Consider the following 23,762-nt stretch of genomic DNA (forward strand, 5'->3'; position numbering starts at 1 on the left):
CGGTGCCTCTCCCCTCCCCCTCCCTCTCACTGTGCTGGCAAGGGCCTCCCCTGTCCCTTAGAGTGTGTTCATAATACTGGTCATTTTCCTCTCATAAATAATCAACCCATTGAAATTTAAATACCACAATCAATGTGAAGCTGGGACTTTGGTTTAACACCATGCCTATTGTATAAGACCCTTTATGGATTTCATTAACATTACATTTGTTTCCAGATAAAAACTTCTTTCCTGAGTGATTCCCCACACTTGCTCTTCTTCGCCATCTGGGGGGGGGGGGAGGGGCTCAAATGTTCAGCTTTAGGTGGTTTGCGGTTTAGCAAACCCAGGGGGAAAATGAGGAGGATGCCAGGACCTTGGAGGGTTGAGTGAATCTGAGGAGATGACTTGATTATAGCACACTACAGAGACTGGGGATGAGAAACAATGCCTGCCTTTCAAAGAAAATCCCAGAAAACTATCCCCAGAGGGTGGTGGGTTAGAGCAGATCCCGGAGTGGTTTCCAGGGGTTCAGGAATTACAGCAAGGCAAGAAGAGGGACTAGTGTCAAAGGTTAAAATACCAAAAGATAGGGCTGCAAAATACAAGGAAACAGTGAAAACCCAAAGTCTGAGACTTGCAGCTTTATCTCAGATCCCTGTCCCTGTAAAGGGTTCACTGCCAGTTTCCTTCAGCCCCTGTGTTCCCTAAACATGTTGATTCATTGCACAACCAAGCCATTAAATAAGCACATCAGATTGCCCACTGCAAAGGAGGGAGTTTCTCAAGATAAGGCTTGCTGGGAATGTAAAGCACTCTTTCACACGCTTGGAGCTGCCACCTCACCAGCGTGTGGCTCTTTGCAGAGTCCTTTCCAAGACCCCAGGGTAGTTAAGAGAATCAGAGCTCAGTGCTGCTCTGTTCAAGGCTTGTGACTCTGTCCTGTGATGGCTTCTACACACACCAGACCCCTAATGACTGACACTTCACTCAGGTGTCTGAACACGCTTTCCCAACAGTATCCTTAGAAAGGGTGCTCTGGTAACATCAAGCCTGGTGGGGGTGGGGGTGGGGGTGGGGGTTGTGGGGGTGGGGGTTGTGGGGGCGGGAGACGGACACTGTGACAGTTCGCCTTTGCTTTGCTGTTGTTGCCATCACTGTGTCCCTGTGTTCATCTGTATTGTAACTCATCCATCAGTACAATTCTGTATAGAGCCTGCTTGGCAGCCTGCAAGCTGCATGCATGTTTTTATGTCATTGGTAAAAGTCTGTTGACTGCAGCACGGATATCACACCCTCTGTATTTATGAGACTTCAGAAAAATATATTTATTCTGTCACCCCCTTTTGTCCTCTCAGATGAACAGTTTTAGTCTGGGAGCAGATCATAATGATTTTCACATTAAGGATGGGTCACCATATGGCTGGCCAGGCCTCACATCTTTGGCCACATCCCTATTCTTTCAAAACAGTTGCTGCAAAATAATAACAATAAAAGCAAAGAAGAAGTGAATGGCTTTTTCTAACTAGCATTTTTTATAGAGTATGGAAGTCTTTCCATAGGCTGATAGGGAAAATGTAGACGAGCCAACGTGAAAAAATAACAGAAAGGGGTCTAAATTATTACAGCCATACTTCTGTTAGCAATAATGAAAAGCAGGATTTATCATAAGGTGCTACGATGAGACCAGGCACCAGCTCAGAAAAGTATCACAAGTACAATATGTTTACCCATGGCTAACCCCTGAGTATGCATTTATTAATGCCAATGGCCACAGAGCCCCAGCGGATTAATAATGCAGACACATATTACAGTATCACGAGCTGGGTGACCAAACTTGCTGAGATGCTTTTCACTGAAACTGTAATTTTACATTTTTCTACACTGTCAGTAAATACATATTCCATATAAATTCTTTATTCCTTCGGTCAGCCTCATTTTTTATCAGTACTGTGGAGATGACTGTATTAATTAAATGCGTTGTTGAAGTGGGGGGAAACAGGAAGCCCAATTCTATCCTCTTACTTAAGCCTCTGCCTTCTCTGTCATGGGAGACCAAGGCAAACCGATAGCGATACATGTATTTTCAAGTCGTCAAAGCTGTGACAGCCACAGAGCTAGAGAAAACATGTTTGCTATGTTGAAAAGTATTTCTAAGATTCAAAACCACTTGCTGTGTAAAACTGATGCAAGATTAAATGAATGAGCAACATTTGGAAGGCTGGTCATTTTTAACGCTTTACTTACAGATTTACTGACTGATAAAAAACAAACAAACAAACAAACAAATGCCTCAGAATGACAAAACACTTCCCGGTTCGGGGCATGCAATTGCAAGGGAAAAAGTTTTAAACGTAGGTTTCTCCTTTGTACGGGCACTTCTCCCACCCTCAGCATGCCCAGAGAGCCAGTGTGAGCCTGTGGTCAGAGCTGTTCCTTCACCATTGTGTCGCATCAAAAAGCCAGGTGGCAAGTGTTGTCCTGACAGGAAGTTGCTGCCCTTGAGTCTGCCCCGTGGCACTTCTAGACTGTATACCATGGAGAGGAATTCTCCATATTGGAGAAGAATCCCTGCTATTCAGTATTTTTTTTCCTATTGCAAATTTACATGAACTGTTCCACGTCCCTCTACGGAAAATAGCTGAGGGAGCATCCTGACCTGTTGAGCTGCTCCCTGGAGATCCATGGATGCAGGAGCCTCCGTACCTTTAACGCTTTCTCAAAACAGAGAGGAAATGGAGTTTATGCTTTTGGAACTGAACGTTTGTGTTTTGTGTCTGTTTCTCATTTATTTATCAACCTCAGGGCACAGAGGGTGGAAGCAGCACAGAGGGAATGCTCTGAGCTGGGGACTTTTAAGAAATGTTATGCAAGAAATATTGGTCTTAAATGACTTTGTACCTTCCAAGGATGTTGACATGACATCTTTCCAAAGATTTTCAACCTTTTTTTTTTTTGAACTTGGTTTGGTGAGACAACTAGGTAGATGCTGGCAATGCTGATTTCTATAGAGTAGCACTGTCCTCTAGTGGCTCATTCGAGTAACTACAGCTGTCCGCGCATAATTTTAGCTGCTTTTTATTTTTTATTTTTTCTATTTTTCTCTTCTTTGAACTTACAGGTTTCTCTACGCTGCATCATAGTTAATGCTAACTTTCCTGTGAGGTACAATTATCATCCATATCATCAAAGTGTTGTGCTTTTACTTATTCTCTCAGTGATAACAGAAAAAAAAAAGGCCATAATATTGGTATTGTGGATTAGAGATAAATGTCCAAAGACACAAAGCAAGTAGTAACTCAATGAAACAGGAAAGAAATGCTTTAAGCATCTGTACTCAACGATATTCAACAAAATAGTCTGTAATGTTTTCATTAAAGGTGCTACTATTTTTTTTGTAGTCAAGATTTTGAAATATACCGTAACAGGCTGGGGAAAACACACAGCTGTGCTGCTGTTGAGAGACTCAGGACCAACTCTTGCTGGTCAGTAGGTACCTCAGAGCCACCTGTGGAGGGAGGTCTCCTCTTCACCATGAGACCTGCTCTCTGGTTTGCTGACCATGGCAATGACCTGTGCTTCGCCCCGGCGCTTTCTACCGCCTTCTTTCGCAGCTAGCTGAACAGTGGTGCTATTGGGCTCCCTGACAAGGGTGGTACAGTCTAAAATGCGATGATTCATGGATAATGAAATTATGCTCTCCTTCTGGGAGAGGGGAACATAGCAGGGTCACATTCGCAGCTTTGGCAAGAAGGGGTGAGGTTGCCGTACCGCCAAGAGTCTCTTCCTGTGACATCTACCAATGCGAGAACACAAGTTGCTTACTGAAAATGTGGATTAGACTAGCTTCAGAGCTGAGTGTTAGCCCATCAAGGTGAAGACAGATTGCGTTCCGTACACAACAAATGAGAAATTCAAAATCCAAATGACTTCTTTCTTCTTCCTTCTCTTTCTTTCTTCTTTCTTTCTTTCTTTCTTTCTTTCTTTCTTCCTTCCTTTCTTTCTTTCTTTCTTTCTTTCCCTTCCTTCCTTCCTTCCTTTCTTCCTTCCTTCCTTTCTTTCTTTTCCTCTTTTCCCAGGGTTCTCCTTAGGATCTAGAACTCTGGAACCTCACTACCCTTGTATTCTGTTTGCTATGTTTATTAAAAACAAGGGGCATTTGAGACAAACCACGTGCAGGAAAAATGCTATCAGCAAATTTGAATAGCAAACACCGAAAGAGAAGCAGAACGCATGGGTATCAAATGCTATGTGGTAAATGGCTCTTAAAAGTCAATCAAACACCATCCTCCTAGTCACACAAGTGAAAGTCGACCTGATCTCAGCCACAGTAGCCAAATGAACTGAACCTGAATTTTACTTAGCCTCTGAAATCATTGGTGATTTTGAATTATTGGGTAGACTATAAGAAAAATACTACCAAAAAAAAAAAAGAAAGAAACTAAAAGTTAATTGTATTTCATACCAGGAAAAATATCACAACTCTGCATAGCAGAATAGAAGCCTTAAAAATTAAGGCCTAATTCCATTTTCTCTGACACTTGCTAAGTCAACTCAGATGCATTCTTCAGCTTTTTGAGGTTTGAAGATGCCCACGCATGCACTAGTTTGCACTAGTTTGCTCATCGTTGTTGGAAAAGCAAATGTGAAAAGTTTTTTGTTTTGCTTTTGTTGTTTTTAAAATGATCATTCTTTGTTCGACTGTTTTTGAAATATCAATTAGTAAGATACTCCACTGTGTTTGCTGCTGTTCTGTATTTGGTGCAGGTTGAAAAAAATGATTTTGCATCAGGGAGTCTAGAACTTTCACCTTTTGACTCCCACAAAGATTAAAATTCTTCATCTGGAGTTATATCCGTCTCAAGGAAGGCTAAGATTTTCTCAATAATCATATATATGGACGTGTGATATATGATAAATATAGCAATACTAACCAGAGAACACTGAGGGCAAAAAACTTGATGAGTCTGCTTGTAGCCCCCACTCCTCCCATCAACTTCCCCTGGGCATCACCGGGTCTGTTGACTTTATACTGATAAGCACACTGGTGTGGCAGGATGGCACCGTTTCTGAGAAGCCCTGGAGTGGCCCGCAATGTGTACTGCAAGCTTAGCACCTATTGCAGTGTGGGTCATGGGCACTGACATCATGGTTCCCATCCCACGCCACCTCATGGAGGGTTAGAACCCCTAGGGCAGGACCTGGCTCTACCTTTGCTAGTATGGAAATCAGTGGACTATTTAAAAGAGGCATAAAGAGCCAGAGATTTCTTTTATTCCTTCTATTTCAGAAAAGTAAATAATTGAAGAAAGATTGCAATCCCAGTTCTCTCTCCACAGATGTGGCTGGTCTTCTCACCACACATGTGGTTAACGAACGTGATTCCAAAACTCTTATGATTTAGGTTAACATGAGCTGTCTCTTTGCTAGCTGAGTTCCTTCGACACATCTAGAGAGTAGAGAGAAGACCCGGGGGGATTGAAGAACTTTTTGCTGGCCTAACTTCCTAGGGTGACAGGTGAATATTCCTGAGGGAGCTCCCCAAACTTTGTGAAGAGCATCCCAGGATCACAAATGGAATAGAGAAGGCTAGGTCACAACAGAAGACCAAGCAGAGATCATCTGTACTAGAACTACTGCCCAAAGGCAAGGATACTGTGGCCAACAATGTCCCATCTCAGAGAACAGAGAAGCTTCTCCTGTCAAGTCCTTTCCAGCAAATTCTGAAACAGAAATCAATCACTTCCTGACAATTCTCTGTTGTTGTATTTTTTTCTTATTTTCAAGGGGCCTTCTCCTCCATAAAGGATATTCTCTTTGCTCCTATTACTCAGTCTTATCTAGCTAGTCCCTTTTTGTGAAAGAACCCACTTTTCTGACATTCTATGCATAAAACTTGTTTTCAGCATATAAATCATTCCACTGAAGAGAGTACCAATTATCCAATAGAAAATGTATTTAAATTAAATATTACAACATAAAGCGAAACGAAGGCCACCTGGCCCTTATATCTTTACTCTGAAGCCTACTAAATATCTCTATAGTATTTTCTGATTTTTGTAGAAAAAAAAAATGAGAAGATACAATTGAATTACTAGTCTCTCAAATACTAAAACTCTGCCTACACAATTAACTAACTCAAAACAAGGAGTACAGGACTTTAGTCATGGAATTAAAAGCATCAACGACCAAAATGTTGTCCTCTTGGGGATAACAATGTTTTTGTTTTTGTTTTTTTTTTTTGGCATCACATGTTGAAGAATAAAGCAAATACTGTGCACATTCAGCCAAGGAAATTTCTGTCAAATACTCATTATTTCTTCTAACCGCTTTCCATCAAAAAGCTAAGGCTTCATTTAAATATAAACCCTTTACGCATTCTTGTTGCTGTACTTTATTAGTGAACTGGGGAGACCCACTGGGCAGTGGGCGTAAAGTACAAGGAGGCTAAATATCGCCGTCCTGTGGACCTTGTGGCTTCACTGGACTGTTTCCTTTATAGTGTTCCTTGCCATCAATATTGATCGCTCATATGTTCTTTTGTATGCAAGTAATCAGAATGTCAGAAAGAGTACTGAAGGAACCTGCATGTATCAGGTGCTGTTGCCTTAAATACTGGTGGAAGAGGCAGACTTACAGGGATGAAAAGTGTGATATGGCAAAAGCCATATTGTAAGTGTATTTTGCCTTCTACCAAGCCTGTCGTTTGGTAGGTGATGGTGGTGAAAGATCCATAGCTGTAAATCTGTATCTTACACCTGTTCCACTTTATAGGACGTCTCCAAAGTAAGTCTCTAAAAAGTGATTCGAAGGAGGCCTCATAACCCGAGTTACCAGTTTTCAGATGCTCTCTTCAGTACATGATTCCCAGTGATTTTTAAGTAAGCTGTGTGTCTGCTGACAAAATGTTAGCCTGCCGGTCTTGGATTCTTCCCTGCCTCTGGCATCCACTCCACTGTACCCATGCCATTAAAAGACAGCATGCACTCAGTCTTTTTTTTTTTTATAGGTATGATTGAATAGTAAAATGTAAAATTCTACATATATTTTAATGGGCTCTACTCTGCTCATTTTTATGGTCTAATACACTTTAATGTGTGGGGTCTTTATTGCTTTACACTAAAATGCAAAAACATCGAGGCAGCTATAAATTGAAAAAGAAAGGTCGTGGTAGATATTTTTAAATGGCTTACAGGCTCTTATCACATATTTAAAACAGACCCCAGTGGTAGACACTCTGTGTCTTACCATCTGGACAACAACTCTGCCCTCCAGGGTTGTCCCTGGAATCTCGAATCTGGACTTCACCTTCCTTCCACTCTCCCAACCAGAGATATTTTTGTCATTGTCTTGTTTGTGTCGTGGTTGAAATGTTTGGATGCCTGGGCTCCTCTCTCAGTGCAACCTAGATTCGGGTGTGGGGTGTCTTCGTTCTGACTTCTAGGCCTTCCATGACTTTAATCATTTCGAAAGATCATCTGTACTGAAATCCCTCCATCCAGTGTCTCCTTATGCCTGACTAAATGTCTCTTCATCCTAGATCCAAGAGCACTTCCTTTTGCAAAATGATAAACCTCTGCCTTAGCTAAAGTTAGAACAGTGTACGCTTGGAGTTAGGCTAACTAAGAAAAGGATTGAGGAGAAATGTGTCATGGAGCAAATGGCTATTCAAACACTCCTTAAATCACCTTTCATAGATGCCTCTGTATTTATTTTCAACCAAAAAACCTAAAGTAGGATAGCTTATCCACCCTCCCTTGCCCATTAAGCCATGTTTGAGAAATCTATTCACTGAGTTATCATGATATGCCTTCTTTCTCCTCCAGTCCATCCCTGAAGACGTAGCTTGTCACACTAGCAGAATATGGGCCATTGATCCTTAAAAAACTACTTTGAAATCTTGTTCTGACACCTAACAACTGTGTGGCTTTGAGTTTTAGCTTCTTTGTTTAAGAAAAAAAATTGTAAAATGATAAAACCATCACAAGGCAGTTGCAAAAGGGCCAAGAGTCAGCATATTTTTAAATATGATCATGTGTTTTTTCTACCATATAACATGTATTATTACTTAATTGGCTAGTTAAAAGATACATCTTCAGTGTGATGTAAATAAAGACCCCAGGACAGACTTGGAACATGATAGTGACCTTCTGCTTTCTTCATGCACTTTAATATCCAAGCATCCTTGTGCATTTTTAATACTCATGCCCCAATATGGTTTTAATTAGAATGAGATTTCTATTGAACTCAAAAGAAAGGCTCTCAGCTGTGATATGTTCAGACATATCTGGGCACATGGCTATTGCTGAAGCCATGTGTGGCTGCAGTCCTCAACCTCCAAAGTGAGCTGAGCCACCTCTATCTTTATGGTGAGAACAGGCCGGCTCTTGAAGCATCAGGTCCTTTGCTGCTCGTGGACTGGACTTTCCTCTTTCTCAGATCCCCAACTATTCCACCCTTGTAGGACACAGCCAGCTTGGTTTCTCCTCACTCTCCACCCCTTCCTGGTCCCACTGTCACTGCTTTTCTGTACTTTAAACTTGTCACAGAAACCATGCCACAGGCTGCTCCATGATTGAGTTCTTAAAATTGTGTTAGTGTTCTAAGCAAACAGCTTTCTTTTCTTTCAGTGTTAATTGGTACAGACTTTTCTGGCCATTGTAATAAAGTTACTGTTACAACCCAGAACAAACATACCATTTTTTTTGGAAGCTTAATTGCATCAATCTAATGCTTACTATATGTTATATATAGTGTTATATTGTATATTGTGCATATAATTATGTATATTCATATATATTATACACATATATCATACTCTATTCTTCTGTATATAATATTCCCACTTTATCACTGAGGCAATTTCAAGAATTATCCTTTAAAAAGTAGAGTACAGGCATTCAGTTGTAAGTTATTTCAATGCTGGGAATGATGCTTTTCTTTATAATAGTGAAAGTGAAAAACAGCTTTTTTTGAAAACTGAGGAATTCTATCTTATTTAAATTCCATTTTGCTCTAGTGGAGGTGGGATGCCTGATTTCTCTTGGACCACCTGTTCCTAGAAGAGGTCCTCTGATCTTGAGTTTAGATGGCTAAACAGTTTCTGTGTAGTTCCTGCTTTGGGCACCTTCTGGGGCCTCACTTCTCTTCCTGCTCAAAGGGGGGGCATCCTGCCCACTCCCCACAGGTTAGGCTGTAGGACCTCAACTCTGATCATACACATTTACAAAGAACTATACAGTTAGAGGTTCCAAATCTCAAATTCGCACCACTTGTGGTGCTCCTCTTTGTCTTCATCTCAGAAAAAAATAAAAAAAATAAAAATCAACTGTGCAGGAAGTCCTATGGAATCAAAGACCCGCGCCCATGGCTTCATCCCCTCTATCACATCCATCCCTGACTCCTTTCTCCTGAATTCTCCTCTCTTAACTCCACTGTAGATGGTTTTCTTTTTGTCTCTCTGCACAATTTTTATTTAGAAGCTAATGTACGTGACTTGAAAATGCACATTCAGATCATAATAAAAGAAAAACAGTAATGATGTTTAATCTCTTAGAAAACCAATAATTAAAATGATACAGTCTAATAATTTAATGAAATAGAGAGTAAAATATTCTATTTGTGTTCAAGATATTTGAAGCTCTAAATGAAAAACTATAATTTTGTAAATTGCAGCTTAATTCAGAGTAGAAGCCACATGCTCCCTACTCCTTGTTTAAGCCACATTTTAGTTATGGTGTATAAGGTAGGGCAGACTTGGCCTATTATTTTCCATGTGAGTTGTTGCTCAGGTTGGGGACAGTGGTAAAGTTTGCCATCAACAGAACAGGCTGATCTTTGAGACATTTGTAATGCAAGGGTCGCAATAAAACCATGTAAACACTTACAGCCATAAAGATTTCCAAGCGCCTCATGGTGTGTTTTCCTGCTGTCAGCCTGTAATTCCAAGCCAGACTAATTTTAAATCTTCTTCCAATAACATCATTCCTCTTTCTATCTTGTCCTGCCCACCAGAAAGCTCTAGGACACCCACTTCATCCTTCTTAATCTATGTCCGTCTTGCTTCAGACAGTCCCAGTATTATTGTTCCCAGTTCTTACAAAGTTGTACGTCCATTTTAAAGAGGAGAAAGCATTGAAAACGTTGTATTTTAAAACCCTTCTTTTTTTTCAGTAATTGGTCATCTTTGGACTAACTCTGGTAAAGGGCCCCTGTGCAGCCTGAGTGCGTGCAAAACATTGTTTTGAATTTTGCCTTAATCTCTTTTCAAGTCAACAAATTTGCATGAAATATCTTGCAGTAGCCAAACAAAAGAACCAGGTGATTAACTAGCTTGTAGCCAGTCATATAGGCAAGAAATATCCTGGAAATATTCAACAGCTTTCCAGGTGAGGCCCTCGAGCCATTTCCCAGAGGTCAGGTTTGCATGTTAACACTGTTATCCATGACTATCTCCTCATATTCAACTCAGTTTTAAGATCTAGCAGCACAGTACAAGAACACTGAATGGCTAAACTATCCCCCATTTTGTTGGCTGAGCTCACAGTGGCCACTGATGGGTTTACAGACAGGGAAGAAACCCTGTCTGATCTTTTATTCATATCTCAATTATTCCCAAGTAAAGATGCCATCTCTGGTGATATGACAAAACGGTTTAGGTTTCTAAATGTTTCTTGTGTGCACCAGGAATGACATGCATACGGCTGCAAGTACGTGTTAGCGCCAAATACTATAAACAATGCAACTGAGCTTGCCCCTGGGTTTTAGAATCCATTAAACCTTCTCCACCTGTAACTTAAGGAAAAATAGAGAAAAAGCCTAGCCCTCTTCAAGAGCACGGAGGAAAGGCCGTTGAGGAGAAAGAAGTCCTCTGTGTATGCAGGGAGGTGCTTCACAAGGCAGACAGCTACAGCACAGTAGAGACAACATTTCCTCAGCTGATTCAGTTCATTAAAATGCACAGTTACAACAGGCTTCCTTAGAGCCTGCAGCTGAATGACCGAAGTCTCCATTTTACTCCAATGTCACACGGAACGTGACGAGGCAAACAGACTCCCCCAACACAATTCAACTCGCTAAAGCCCGGCACTGTAAACACGAAATACATTTCTCAGTCACAATTTAAAAGACGCTAGCGTGATTTACAGCAGAAGGGGGGAAGACATTTGCAGGCAGGCACCCAGCAGGAGAATATCCTAGCTTGCTCTCAAAGTAGTTTTAAATGCAATTCACAGATAAATCTGAAGGGTGAGGGTCCACTCTGAATGCAAGGATCCTCACCTCTTTACTTCCAAATGTATGGAATTTGAATCTGACAAACAGCCTCCATCGGCTTCGGGAATTTATGAGTTACAGGAAAACTCAAAGGCCACAAAAGCTATTTGTCAAATAAACTGCAGAACGCAGTATCAGTCTGCAAGGCTCATTTGCAGACCTCAGGATGAGCCGGGGAGGAGGGGTACCAACAGCTGCAGCCCTGACTGCACTGGCTGTGCCAGCCAGAATTCAAGCTGAGTGCGTCAGAGCATGGCTCAAAGAGGGGGCTGGCAAGGGAAATTAAGAGAGAGAAAAATTAACAAGACAGAAGCAGTTTTCATATGCAAGTACTTCTGAAACCAGTCCATCACTATTTGCAGGGTCACATTCACATAGATGAGACCTCCAGAATTTGAAAGGTATTCAGATCAAACCACCCCACAGGAAACTTGCTTTTAGTCCCTGCTGGTGGAGAGAGCTGTGGTGAAGTCCAGCTCTTGGTTTCCTTAGACCAATAGCATGAGATGGCAACTGTCTTTGTCACTGGCCAAATACCACTTCACAAAGCAAGAAAACTGTGAAGCTAAACAGAGATAAAGTTAGCGAGCGGGCTCAGCAGGGGCTCCAGCAACAACCTCTGCCCACTCTTGACAGGTGTTTGCAGAGCTGACTTGAGTGGCTTGGCCTGACGTGGTGGAAGGCCTGACGTTAAACATTTAAGTTGCCAGTGGAGGAATTTTGCCATGATGACTAAATGTTCCTGGATCAGTCATCACGTCAAACAGGAGAGCTGTCTCGCAGCAACTTGAAAGCCCCCTGCAAAAACACCTTAGCAGATTTCTTACTCTATGATAGTTTTACTTAGCACCAAAGAAAGATGTTACATGCTGCTGTGGTTTCTCCTAACAACAGCACCTCCATTTAATCACCGTCACCCGAGAATCTGTTGTCCTTCTAATCCCCTGTAAAGCTTTGTCCTGATGTTGTCTTTTCCTGCAGCCCAATCCCCCGCACCGCCACCACCACCACTGTTAATTTTGTCCTCAAACCATCGCCTTATCACATTTTCCCAAACCCATTCACTGTTCCTCCTACGAACGCAAGTCTAATGGCCAGAGGAATTTATCACCTAGTTGACCATTATTAAGATGTACTTTTATTAAGAGTTACTCATGTGTATATACATGTATGTATGTGTGTGTGCGTAAGTATATGTGTGCCCACCCATACACATGTACCAAGTCATATGTGGAGGTCAGAGGACAACTTGAAGCTATTAATTTCCTCCTATTATGTCAGTTTCTGTGATCAAACTCAGGTTGCTGTGTTGGTCAGCATCACTTTCACCCACTACTGAATCATCTCACTAGACCTATAAGAATAGATGATTTAAAAACAAGCAAGCAAAAATCATAGTTGGTTTCTGGTGTAAAAACCAATGTAGACATTTTGGGGGGACATATCACAATACTAATATTTAGAGTTTTGAAATTCAAACTCAGTGTGAAATGGTGGCCAAATTATGCAAGAGCAAACTTTACAAAGAGGGCTGTGGTGGGTACTGTCTCTTGCTAACTCGGAGATCTGGAATCATCTGAGAGACAGACCTTTCCCTACCTGTGGTGGGGTTACACGGATTGCCTTAACTGGGTGTGAAGACAGCCTCTTTGAGTAGCACCACTCCCTGCCTGGGACCCCGGGGCGTGTAAATGAAGAACAGGATCTAAACGATGGCACCCCTTCATCCCTCTCTGTGTCCTGTTTAGGGACGTGCTGTGTGCAGTTCCTACAGGCTCCTGATGCTCTGACTTCCATACCATAATAGTCTGTGCCCTGAACTGTGAGCTAAATGAGACCCTCTCTCACTTGAGTTGCTTTTGTCAGTGTATCTGTAACAGCAAAAGAAACTGAGACACAGTGCAAAAGAATCCCACTAGGCATCTGCCTAGCCCCATTCTGTGTGCCAGAGCAGGTATGGGATTTCATTCTTCCTGAAAGCAAGTAAAATGTAAGAGGTCAAAGAATACCTGAAACTCGGAGCCCAGACCACTATCAAAGTCCCTGAGTTATAGGGCTACTTGAAACCTCACATCGTCAAGCACCATGCTCTCTTTTCTCTAGAGAGAAACCCGATGTATGTCCTTCGATGGAGTCCCCATAATAATTAATTCACTTCAAAGACTCAGAAAAGAACAGAGATGAAAAGAGCTACAAGAGTTTCTATACAACACAAGGTCTGCAAATTGGTATATACTTCATACAGATCCCCTGAGCTGCTCTGTGGACTCATTAGTTAATTAGTTAGTTAACGACTTTGAAGTGTTAAATCTTATTAAATGTTTCTTTACACTTCAACACATGTGTGAGAGAAATGATTCTGAAATTAGAAACTGACTATACAATTCAAACATATTGGCTATACTATACTATATTTCAATGGACTTTTTCTTGTTCTGATTCTTCCCCCCCCCCCCGGACAACTCATAACAAGCCTATTAGATCCCAGTCCCCTAGCATCTAGTTTTTAGAACTGGCATTGACTTTCAGTTAACAATCAACATATCCCTGACCAATCCTCAAAGATGCTATTTCATAATAATATAGCATCAAATAGCTTCGCTATGAAACAGTATGGTTAGGGTAACTACATACAGCCAGGGAAGGAAAACACCCTGTTGGGTAAATCTGAGAAGAATGAGAAAATGGGACATTTGCTTTCCATTGCTGTGACAAATACCCAGATATAAGCAGTTTAAGAGAGAAGGGGTTTCCTGGGCTCTCAATTCCAGCTTACGCTCTACTGTTACAGAGAGGTCCAGGCGGCAGGAACCTCATCTAGCTGGTAACATTACATCCACAGCCAGGAGCACAGAGTAATGAATTCGTGGATGCATGCTAATGGGCTCACTCTCTTCAGTTGGTCAGTCCAGTGCCTTCAAGGTGAACATCCAGTACCACCCATATTTAAGGTGGGTCTTCCCGACTAAGAAAATCTCCTCACAGGCCTGTCCACAGGTCATCCTAATCTTGTCAGGTCCTTTTCGAGCCCCCTTTCCTTAGCTGAGTCTAGATTTAGTCAAAACTAAGCATCCCAGGAAGCAATGAAGCCCATTGGTGGCTGTGCTGCTCTGACAATAGTAATTGGCTTGTCTCCTGGGGGGAGCTGATGACTGGTAACAGTGACATAACTGGTTAGTCCCTGTTCTGATCTGTGGGAGACACATCTTTAATACCAAGAGAGGAGAGACGGCAAGCTTATTTTTCATGCTGTTTGGTGGATAACAGAGCACACTTGTATTTTCTGTCCCTGGGGAAAGAAACAACCTCCACATGGTCCTTAACTCCTTATTTCTCCAACCACTTCCTCACCTCCAGGGTAGATGTGTTTCAGTATTTTATAGAGACGAGGTTATAAAGCCGCACCCTCATCTGACTTCATACCTCTTTCTGGCTCAGCATTATGTTTTTATGAGATACTGGAAAGAGTAGTTGTAGATCTATGTATTTTTTTTCCTCATCTCTCTTTCCCCTCTTCCCTATCTACTCATATGCCACAAAACTAACCATTTTCTTATTCAAAGAGCAGATCCTTATGCTATTGTCTGCACTGCTACATGTATACACCCAGATAAATGTCCCATCTTATGTATTCCACAGCATGAGAAACTCAGAAATTAAGAGAGACAAACATCCTTTGGTCTTATTAATCCTTTACAGTAGTAAAATAGAATGTGATCATAAAATCCATGTGTTTTTTTTTTCTTTTCAAAATCTGGCTATGTACATCGTCTGCTTTAAGAAAAGCACTGCACTACTTTTTTATTTTTATTTTTGTTTTTCAGTTGTTCTTGTTTTCCCACCCTCAAATACTCCAGCTGGGTTATTAGGCCCATCTCAGCCCTTTGTCTCAGGTAATAAACTTTTAGAAAAGGCAGCCCTAATCTAAGGGCTGAATGTATGTTTTTAGAAATCAGGTAATGTACTTCACACAAAGCGTTAATGCCTAAATCATTTGTTCTCCGAGGCACGGCCCCAGGACAGCATGTAACCCAGAGGACCAATTACTCTCTGATTACTCTCTAATGAGGGCCCTTGTAGAGCTGTTTTTATCGATGTGCTATGAGGTCTCTCTACACCAAAGGACTCTATCCCTTGCACTCAAGGCTGTTTTTACAATTAGAAGATTATTGAAATTATTTCATGACATCATAGAATATTCCCTTTATAAAGACCAATAGAGAGAATAGTTCTACTTCTAAGAAAACTTATCATTGTTTTTCATACTAGTGATCTCGTCCTTCTGTCCCTCCTTGCCCTAATTCCTACCCTTATCCTATTAAGAACATTAAAATAATTAGACATAAATTTTTCTATTAAGTGTTCAGGACTTTATAATTCATGGTTTGGATCTCTTCCTCACTCTTGATTTTTTCTGCTTTTTATTTTCTTCTCCATTCAACTATCTTTATCTTAAAATAAAGTCCTGATGGTCTGGCATGTCCTTGTGCTAGTAACCAGAAATCCATCTCTGTGTCATAGCATTAGTGGTATGGAGCAGCAGCAAGCAAATTAAAAACGGGTGATGTTGTTGAAAAGCAGGAAGATGTTTTTTCAGAAGTATGCCCAGTGCAACACTGTGGAAAGGGAGGCAAGCCTCAGACTGGACCACATCTCCGTGGTCCCTCTGCATGGCAGATAGTCAGGGCACTGGATTCTCTTACACAGATGCCAACAAGAACAAAGGCATCACTTAGGGAGAGGATACATGATGGAGTATTTGGAGAATTTTAAGAAGTACGTCCATGGAACAAAAGTGATCTTCAGCAGAATTATAGAAGAAGAGAGAAATGGCAGCCCTAACAGCATATCATTGAAAGGCTTTTAATAAGTCACATCACCGCCTTCTTATGAAACAAATGTGTCATGGCTTTTAATGTATACCATAATTTAATCCACACACCAGAATTCAGATCGTGAATGGCTAACAACGTTTTCATTGGACAGTCCTGATTTAAGTAAAATTGACCTATAGTAAAGTAGATATGATCCTTTTTTCCTTCTCCCTACTACTCAGCTAGTCTTTGCTTTCGGTGGTAGAGTGAATTCTTCATAAATGTATTTTTTAGTTTTTGCCTCATGTTGAAATATCAAGTGCACACTTTAATCTTGAGGCAAAGCACACTTCCTCAAGAGGTGCAGAGTTAAACAAACTGCATTGAGGTAGGACAGGCCTGCTGAACTTACCTTCAACAGTCCATTTTCTGGAATACTGAAGGCGTAGTCGCCACTGTTTCTATATATAAGCTCCTCTGATATATAGATCCTTTTTGAAATTAAATTTTTATTTTTTATATTAATTAAGTTTATTTACTTTGTATCCCAGCTGTAGCCTCCTCCTTCATTCCCTCCCAATCCCACTCTCCTTCCCTCATCTCCCCCCATGCCTCTCTCCAAGGGGTCTTTTCTGAGACTGATACTCCAACCAAGGACCATTCATGGAAACAACCTAGGCCCCCTGCTTAGATGTAGCCCATGGCAGCTCAGAATCCAAGGGTTCCTTACTGGGTTCCCTAGTAAGGGGAACAGGGACAGTCTCAGACATGAACTCAGTGGTCTGCTCTTTGACCACCACCTCCTGATGGGGGAGCAGCCTTACCAGGCCACAGAGGAGGATAATGCAGCCAGTCCTGATGAAACCTGAGAGGCTAGGGTCAGATGAAAGGAGAGGAGGACCTCCCCTATCAGTGGACTTGGAGATATAATCTTTTTTAAAAGAAGGACAGCAAAGTCTTGATGAATTTGGGCAGACTAGGACTTAATTCAATACAATATCCTATCTCTTAAAGGTACATTCCAGTTGCTATCATTACACCAAGCTGCCGAGCACACGGTTTGTCTTAGTCGTGGGTTCTTCCCACAGTTGCTGAACAATGGGCCATGGCTTGAAGAAGTAGTGATTTAGGCACTGACATTTTATATGAAGTGTATTACCTAAATAAGAAAACTGCGTATGAGTCAGTCTGTGGGAAAATGCCTCAGAGAATGTCTTAACAAAGCTACGCTTACCTGATGTACTGACAAAGATATTTTATATTATGCAACCTTGACAGAAAAAAAGCAGAGTGTCCAGCAAAAACCTCAATCAAGAATAGGGTGACAGACAAACCTAGATGTGAGACAACACAGTGATGCATTTTCAAGAAAACAGAACGGCCACTATGTTTGTTTCCTGACACTTTGTGAGTGTTGACCCATTCTTGTTTCCGTGGCTCTCAATTAGAGTTCTCTCTGAGAAAAGTCAATTAATGTACTGTTTATCTAGGAGTTGTTTATATGTGGCGATTAGCCATGGGATACAACATAGAGGTTTCCACCGTTGTCTGGTAGTACATAAAGGCAGGCACCTAAGAGCATGATGGTAGAAACAGGAAGTATTAGTACCCAATCACTGTCTTTATTCCATCAGTCAGTCCTACTATTAGATTTAAGCAAACTAATCCTCAGAAACCCAGGGATGGTTCATACCCTCCCCCACAGTAAAAGGTCAAGTCTAATAACACACCATAGTGAAATGTCCATTTCCATGAAATACACGGAAGTATATATCCATCAATCATGCCTCTGATTGGGGCTTGGCTTTAAAGTGGCAACCACAATTCGGATAAGTTAAAGATGCAGCTCTTTCACTCTGCTACTTGGCTGACACTGAGGAAAGTACAGTCAGTGCTGTCAAAAGATAATTAAATTTACTATCAGTGATCAAAACAAAAATGTGCAATGATTATAAATGTAACATCATACAGTAAGACATATTTTTACTTGTTTAACTTTTTTATGAGGCTGAAGAATGGGAAAACAGTTCAAAGTGTCTTCTATTCTTTCAGAGGACCCAGTTTCAGTTCCCAGTGCCCACACTGACTTAAAACTAACAATAAACCCAGCTCCACAGAAAGACACACACGGTATATACTCAATTAAAAGTGGGTACTAGACCTATAAGATAGGATTAACATACTAAAATCTGTACATTTAAAGAAGATAAACAAGAAAGAGGACCTGGGGCAAGATGATTAACCCTCACTTAGAAAGAAAAATGGGATGGACATTGGATATAGGAGAAAACAAGTAACAGGACAGGAGCCTACCACAGAGGGCCTCTGAAAGACTCTACCTAGCAGTGTATCAAAACAGATGCTGAGACTCATAACCAAACCTGTGGCAGAGTGCAGGGAATCATATGAAAGAACAGGGAGTGTATGACCTGGAGAGGACAGGAGCTCCACAAAGACCAAATATATCTGGGCACAGGGGTCTTCTATGAGACTTTCTCCAACCAAGAACCATTTATGGATATAACCTAGAACCCCTGCTTGGATGTAGCCCATGGTAGCTCAGTATCCAAATGAGTTCCCTAGTAAGAGGAAGAAGGACTATTTCTGATATGAACTCAGTGGCTGGCTTTTTGACCTGCCTAGCCCTGAGGGAAGAGCAGCCTTGCCTGACCACAGAGGAGGACTTTGCAGCCAGTCCTGAAGATACCTGATAAGATAGGGTCTGATGGAAGGGGAGGAGGACCTTCCCCTATCAGTGGACTTGGAAAGGGGCAGGAAGGAGATGAGGGAGGAAGGGTGGGATTGGGAGGGAACAAAGGAGGGGGGCTATGGCTGAGATACAAAGTAACTAACCTGTGATTAATATAAAAAATAGAAATTATAAAAATTAAAAAATAAACCCAGCTCCATATACATGTATAGTCAAATCTAAAATACACATATAGAGAAACTGTCACTTGGAGGATTCCATGGCATCAATTCCCTTCAAAAAATGCTGGAAACAAATATAAAATTAAAATCTGTAGTATTGAAAACGTGAATCCATCCTGGACTAAAATGATAAACCTACTAAAGAACACTGTGCACATTCCAAACACTTCTACTACAGAAACCTAGAAGTCATTCTGCTTACGCTTGGCGGAACAGCAGCTGACCGCAGAAGGCTCCTACCTCATGGGACCTGTGTGTCCAATGTGTAGGTTGAACCGTATTTCCCTCAAATGCTTTGTGGTTCTCATAATTCAGGCCAAGGGGACTATATGCTATTTAAAAAGCAAAACAGAAAAGAATTTTACGAGCATTCTACGTGGTTCAGAATCATGGGAGCGAAGTCAGGCAGCAAGGAGGGTTTAGTCTGATTATCAGGCTCCTCCTGAGCTATCCTTTCATAGTACTGTGAGCCAGCAAAACCACAGCTAACCTGTCTTCTTTCACAAAACCAGTCTACCTCCAACTTATACATTTGTTTCGTCTACTTAGAACATTCCCTTTTGTCCAGTACATCTTACGTTTTTATGACCAAATTCTCTATGCTTTTGTGAGCAATTTTCTGGCTAGTATAGATGCAAGTTTCTTTTCTTTCCACTTCAATTGCTGTTGTTCATTATTACCGTTTTATTTTTATATTCAACGTCATTTTCTAAAATTCATGCTGTATTTTCTTCTATGAGCATGTCGTCTATATTTCGGGGAAATTTTTACTGAGAAGAAATGTCTCACACATATTTTTCTTTGTCTCAGACATGGTTAAGGCAGATTTTGAGACAGAGCATACCGGAATGGGGGGCTGTTTCCTATATTAACTGCAACTTTATGAAGGGTTTGCTTACAGACAAAGCGCTGGAACTCACCCCCAACAAGAAGCATTTACTCCCATTCTTGTAAAAATATTCACGTGAACTTTGGAACTTGCCTGCTTTGTTTTATGTATACCATGTTTTAACAAATGCTTACTATTCGCTACTTGACGTGGTTGTGCCGAGCACCGAGAATAGCTTTGGAAACACGCGTCATCTTGTGGGTTACAGAATCATCAGTGATTATGACAGCCCTTCCCAACTCCCACTCAGGGGCAACCATTTAATCCATGCAAAAAGTCAAAGCTTGTGTTCATACAGGGACCACAGCGCAGAGACCTCTGAGTGGTTGCCATGCAGGGTCTTGGGGCGGCTTTTCAGTCAGTCGGTTGGTTCGGCTTCATAGTAACGGAGGTGAGGCGTGGCTGCATGAAGCCTGATTTTGGATCCTAGTCTATCAGAATTGGCACCTCCTCTGAAAAGATACTATTCAAATAAAGCCCCTTGATATGCTGTGTAGTATTTATCTTGAGTCCATTGCTAGTTTTCCCCTAATGGTCTCTTAAAATCAAAACCACTTTTCTGGGCGGCACACTATGCTTGAGGCACTGTGAGAAAAGCTTCCTTTGACATACTCCTTACCACATCTTTTGATAAAGGTAATTTACTCATTTTCCAAAAGGGTAAATTGAGGCCCAGAAACTTTCAGTCATACACTCAAAATCATGGAGCTAGTAAATGCAGGGAGGTGGAATAAGAATACAATTATTTCCAGTTCCAAAACCACTGACTTGCCTTTTCCCCCTTCCATTAATCATTAAATATAATTTCTCCCCCAAAAGAATTAGTATTATTTGAAGTACTTTTTGGTCACAATATTTCCATCTGCATAGAAAACCTCTCACACAATAGCAGGAAGAGATCTATAAGGAAGGACAAAGAAAGGCAGGGGATGGGTATGAATATACAGAGAGGCTTGTCTTAGCTGGCCTAGCATTTAGGTTCCTCAGAGTCCATCTTCAAGGGACACAGCAGGGAATCAATTGGGGACTTTGAAGAACCTGCTTGTTCTCTCCTTCTAGGTCTATGACATTCTGCCGCACAGAGCAATACAGGAGGCAAGTCAATCCTTCCCAGCATGCTGAGTCCACACACACACACACACACACACACACACACACACACACACACACACACACTGTCCCTGCTGTTTCTAATCATAAGAAAGATGCAGAAATAACTTCAGCCACCACTGGAGGGGTGCATAGCAGCTGTCACACAGCCACGCAGAGGAAGAAGCTCCGAAATGAAGAGAATATCTATGTAATTGGAAGTATGTAGGAGACATACTTCCTCCCACACCTCAGAGTTGAGGCTCTGGAAAGGCACTGATGTCACTTTTTTACCCAGCAGCTCACGAGGAGGGACGGAAGAGTCTTTCCTCTTGTCTATAGGCACCGGGAGGTAAACAGTTGCTGAGACCCAAGTGTGGGGGTGAAGAGAACACACACTTTTGTTTCCCACTAGGTAACAAGGCCGAGAGGAGCTGTGCGCAGCGTAGGGTAACTGGGCACAGCTTTGGCAGCCAGAGCCACAATTTCTTCACTTCCCTGCTCCCCCTGTGGCTGCTTAATTGCGTTCTTGTATTACAGTTTACTTTATCCTTTTTGCCACGTTGCTTGGTTCTTGGGGGTTACCTAGTGGAACACCAGATGTGATCCGGCACCGATATAGGAGAGCTTATTCTAAATGTAGGCAGTCCCTCCACTGAGCACTCTTCTCCCAGCTAAAACATTTAGTTGTTCTTGTATCTAAATCAGAGAGGAGAACCAGGAGCAGTGAGAAGTTTCTGGCCTGGACACAGTTGCTTCTCTTGGTTGTGGGCTTGACTCAGCCCTCCTTCTCACCAAGAACAGCTGCTTCTCTATTATCAAATCCCGGAGCCTCTTCATAATGTGTGAATTGTCAAATCCTACCTCAAGATTATGGCTTTAAAAGTTCACAATAGATTACGCACTCATCAAGCCCAATACCTATTCATTCAAAGTGCAATTTAAGACAAAATAGAAGCAACTGTCTTGAGGTTAAGTAACTGATACACCAAACAGCCATTTGGGAATGACAGGAAGGTGGCATCTACTCCATAGTGGAAATGGCCTCAGTAGGGCTGGAAAGATAGCTCAGTGGATTAAGAGCAGAGAGGGTCAGTTGGTAAGAGTACCTGCTATGCATGCATGTGAATCTGAGCTTGGATGCCAGCACCAACATTAAAAGGTCAGGAGTAGTCCCACACATGCCTGTAATCCTAGGACAGTGGAGAGCATGGACAGGGACATGAGGATTGACGGGGTTTGTGGCCACCAGCTTTGTCTCAGGTTCAGTGAGATACCCTGTCTGAGGAGAATAAGGCAGAGAGTGATATAGCTCAACACTCAATGTCCCTTAGACCCTGCATAAAAAGACATACATACCATACACACATATGCTCATATACCATACATGCTACACACACATACACACATCATACTCACATGCCTATACACATGAACAAAAGAAATTACAAAGAAAATGAAATGCCTCAGTCAATTTGTACTCCGTAGCAACCAATTAATAAACACTGAGTGGTTTGTTGTGGAAGTATTTATAATAAGCATGGCTAAGAGATGTAAATGTAAGCTTAAAGTAAAATGAAGATTAGCAGTCCTCTTTAATGATCATAGCAACACACTAAATATTTAGTGACTATCTCAATATAGTATGATATGTGATGACCTATGACACGGCAAAGCTGCTAGTACTGCAAAATTAGACGGGATGGACTCTGCAGGGCAAGCCAAGAAAGGGCTCCTGAAGTAGGCGTTTTGAAGACAGGATGGACAGGAAGAGGATGGAGAAAAGATGTCATTGAAGGAAAAGAAAGCATAGGAGGCTGTGTTTAAATATGGAATTCCACTACCACGTACTACCTTTAAAGAATGGCTGACTAACAGAAGTTCAGTTACCCTGCCCAAGTCTGTCTGTCTGTCTCTCCTTCCAAGCCCCAGGGCTCCTCTCTCCATGTGTATGTCTAAGAATATATTATTTATGTTTAGTTGACTTAGTGAAAGATAAATGAATTAATTCTAATTTCTCTGTAAATCAATTCCTACATAATCTATCACTGTTACTATGGTGCCATTGTTATAGCCAATGCCTCTTCTGCTTGGTCAGTGCATATCACCAACTAGTTAAATATTTTGAAAACTGGCTGACTCATAGTAGACCACCTAATTTCAACAGATGCATGATACACAATCAGATAATATCTGTGTTAGCTAGTTTTGAGTGACTAGTAATATTAATATTATTATTATTACTAAATGGTAGCCTAAGGAAAGTCCTCACTCACATTTGATCTGTTATGTCTGTGTGTTTATTCATGTGGATGCTGGGGATTTGAACTCAGGTCCTGATGTTTGTTCAGCAGGTACCCTTAATTACCTCCTGAAACTCTGACCTCTATTATCTAAAAAACAAATTGGACTCACTCCTATTTTGTTCCTTCAATAAGCTGACAACTCTACTCTCTCAAGATCTGTCTGACTGTTTAATGAACAACCCAGATCAACCCATGATTGTTTTTGCTATCACTAGGAAGTGATTATAATGAAAATGAAAAGCACTAATTGTCTTTCAATGTACTCTTGCCAATAATCCAAGTTATTAAAAACAAAAACTTTTCCCCTAATGGCTTCCTGCCAGTCAACTGAAGTGAGAGTTAAAAAATCATGGAAATCCACTTTTAGAGCTCCCATATTTTTATCAGTTGTTGCTGATTACATTCTTTCGGCATTTTCCCAACAAAACATAAGTCATCCCATCTCCTTCTTCCAAAATGACACTCACTGCCCACTGAGGA

At 41.4% G+C, this 23,762-nt stretch overlaps 2 protein-coding genes across 3 annotated transcripts in view; one reads left to right on the plus strand and one right to left on the minus strand.

Moving 5' to 3' along the window:
- Ctnna3 (catenin alpha 3) overlaps positions 1-23,762 on the minus strand; it is a 1,666,920-nt gene that overhangs the window by 996,515 nt on the left and 646,643 nt on the right. The gene's annotated exons all lie outside the window — the stretch shown is intronic.
- The window catches only part of Lrrtm3 (leucine rich repeat transmembrane neuronal 3), a 181,716-nt gene that overhangs the window by 2,557 nt on the left and 155,397 nt on the right, over positions 1-23,762 (plus strand). The gene's annotated exons all lie outside the window — the stretch shown is intronic.

This window comes from Meriones unguiculatus, chromosome 16, assembly GCF_030254825.1.
Source record: "Meriones unguiculatus strain TT.TT164.6M chromosome 16, Bangor_MerUng_6.1, whole genome shotgun sequence".
Taxonomy (NCBI): domain Eukaryota; kingdom Metazoa; phylum Chordata; class Mammalia; order Rodentia; family Muridae; genus Meriones; species Meriones unguiculatus.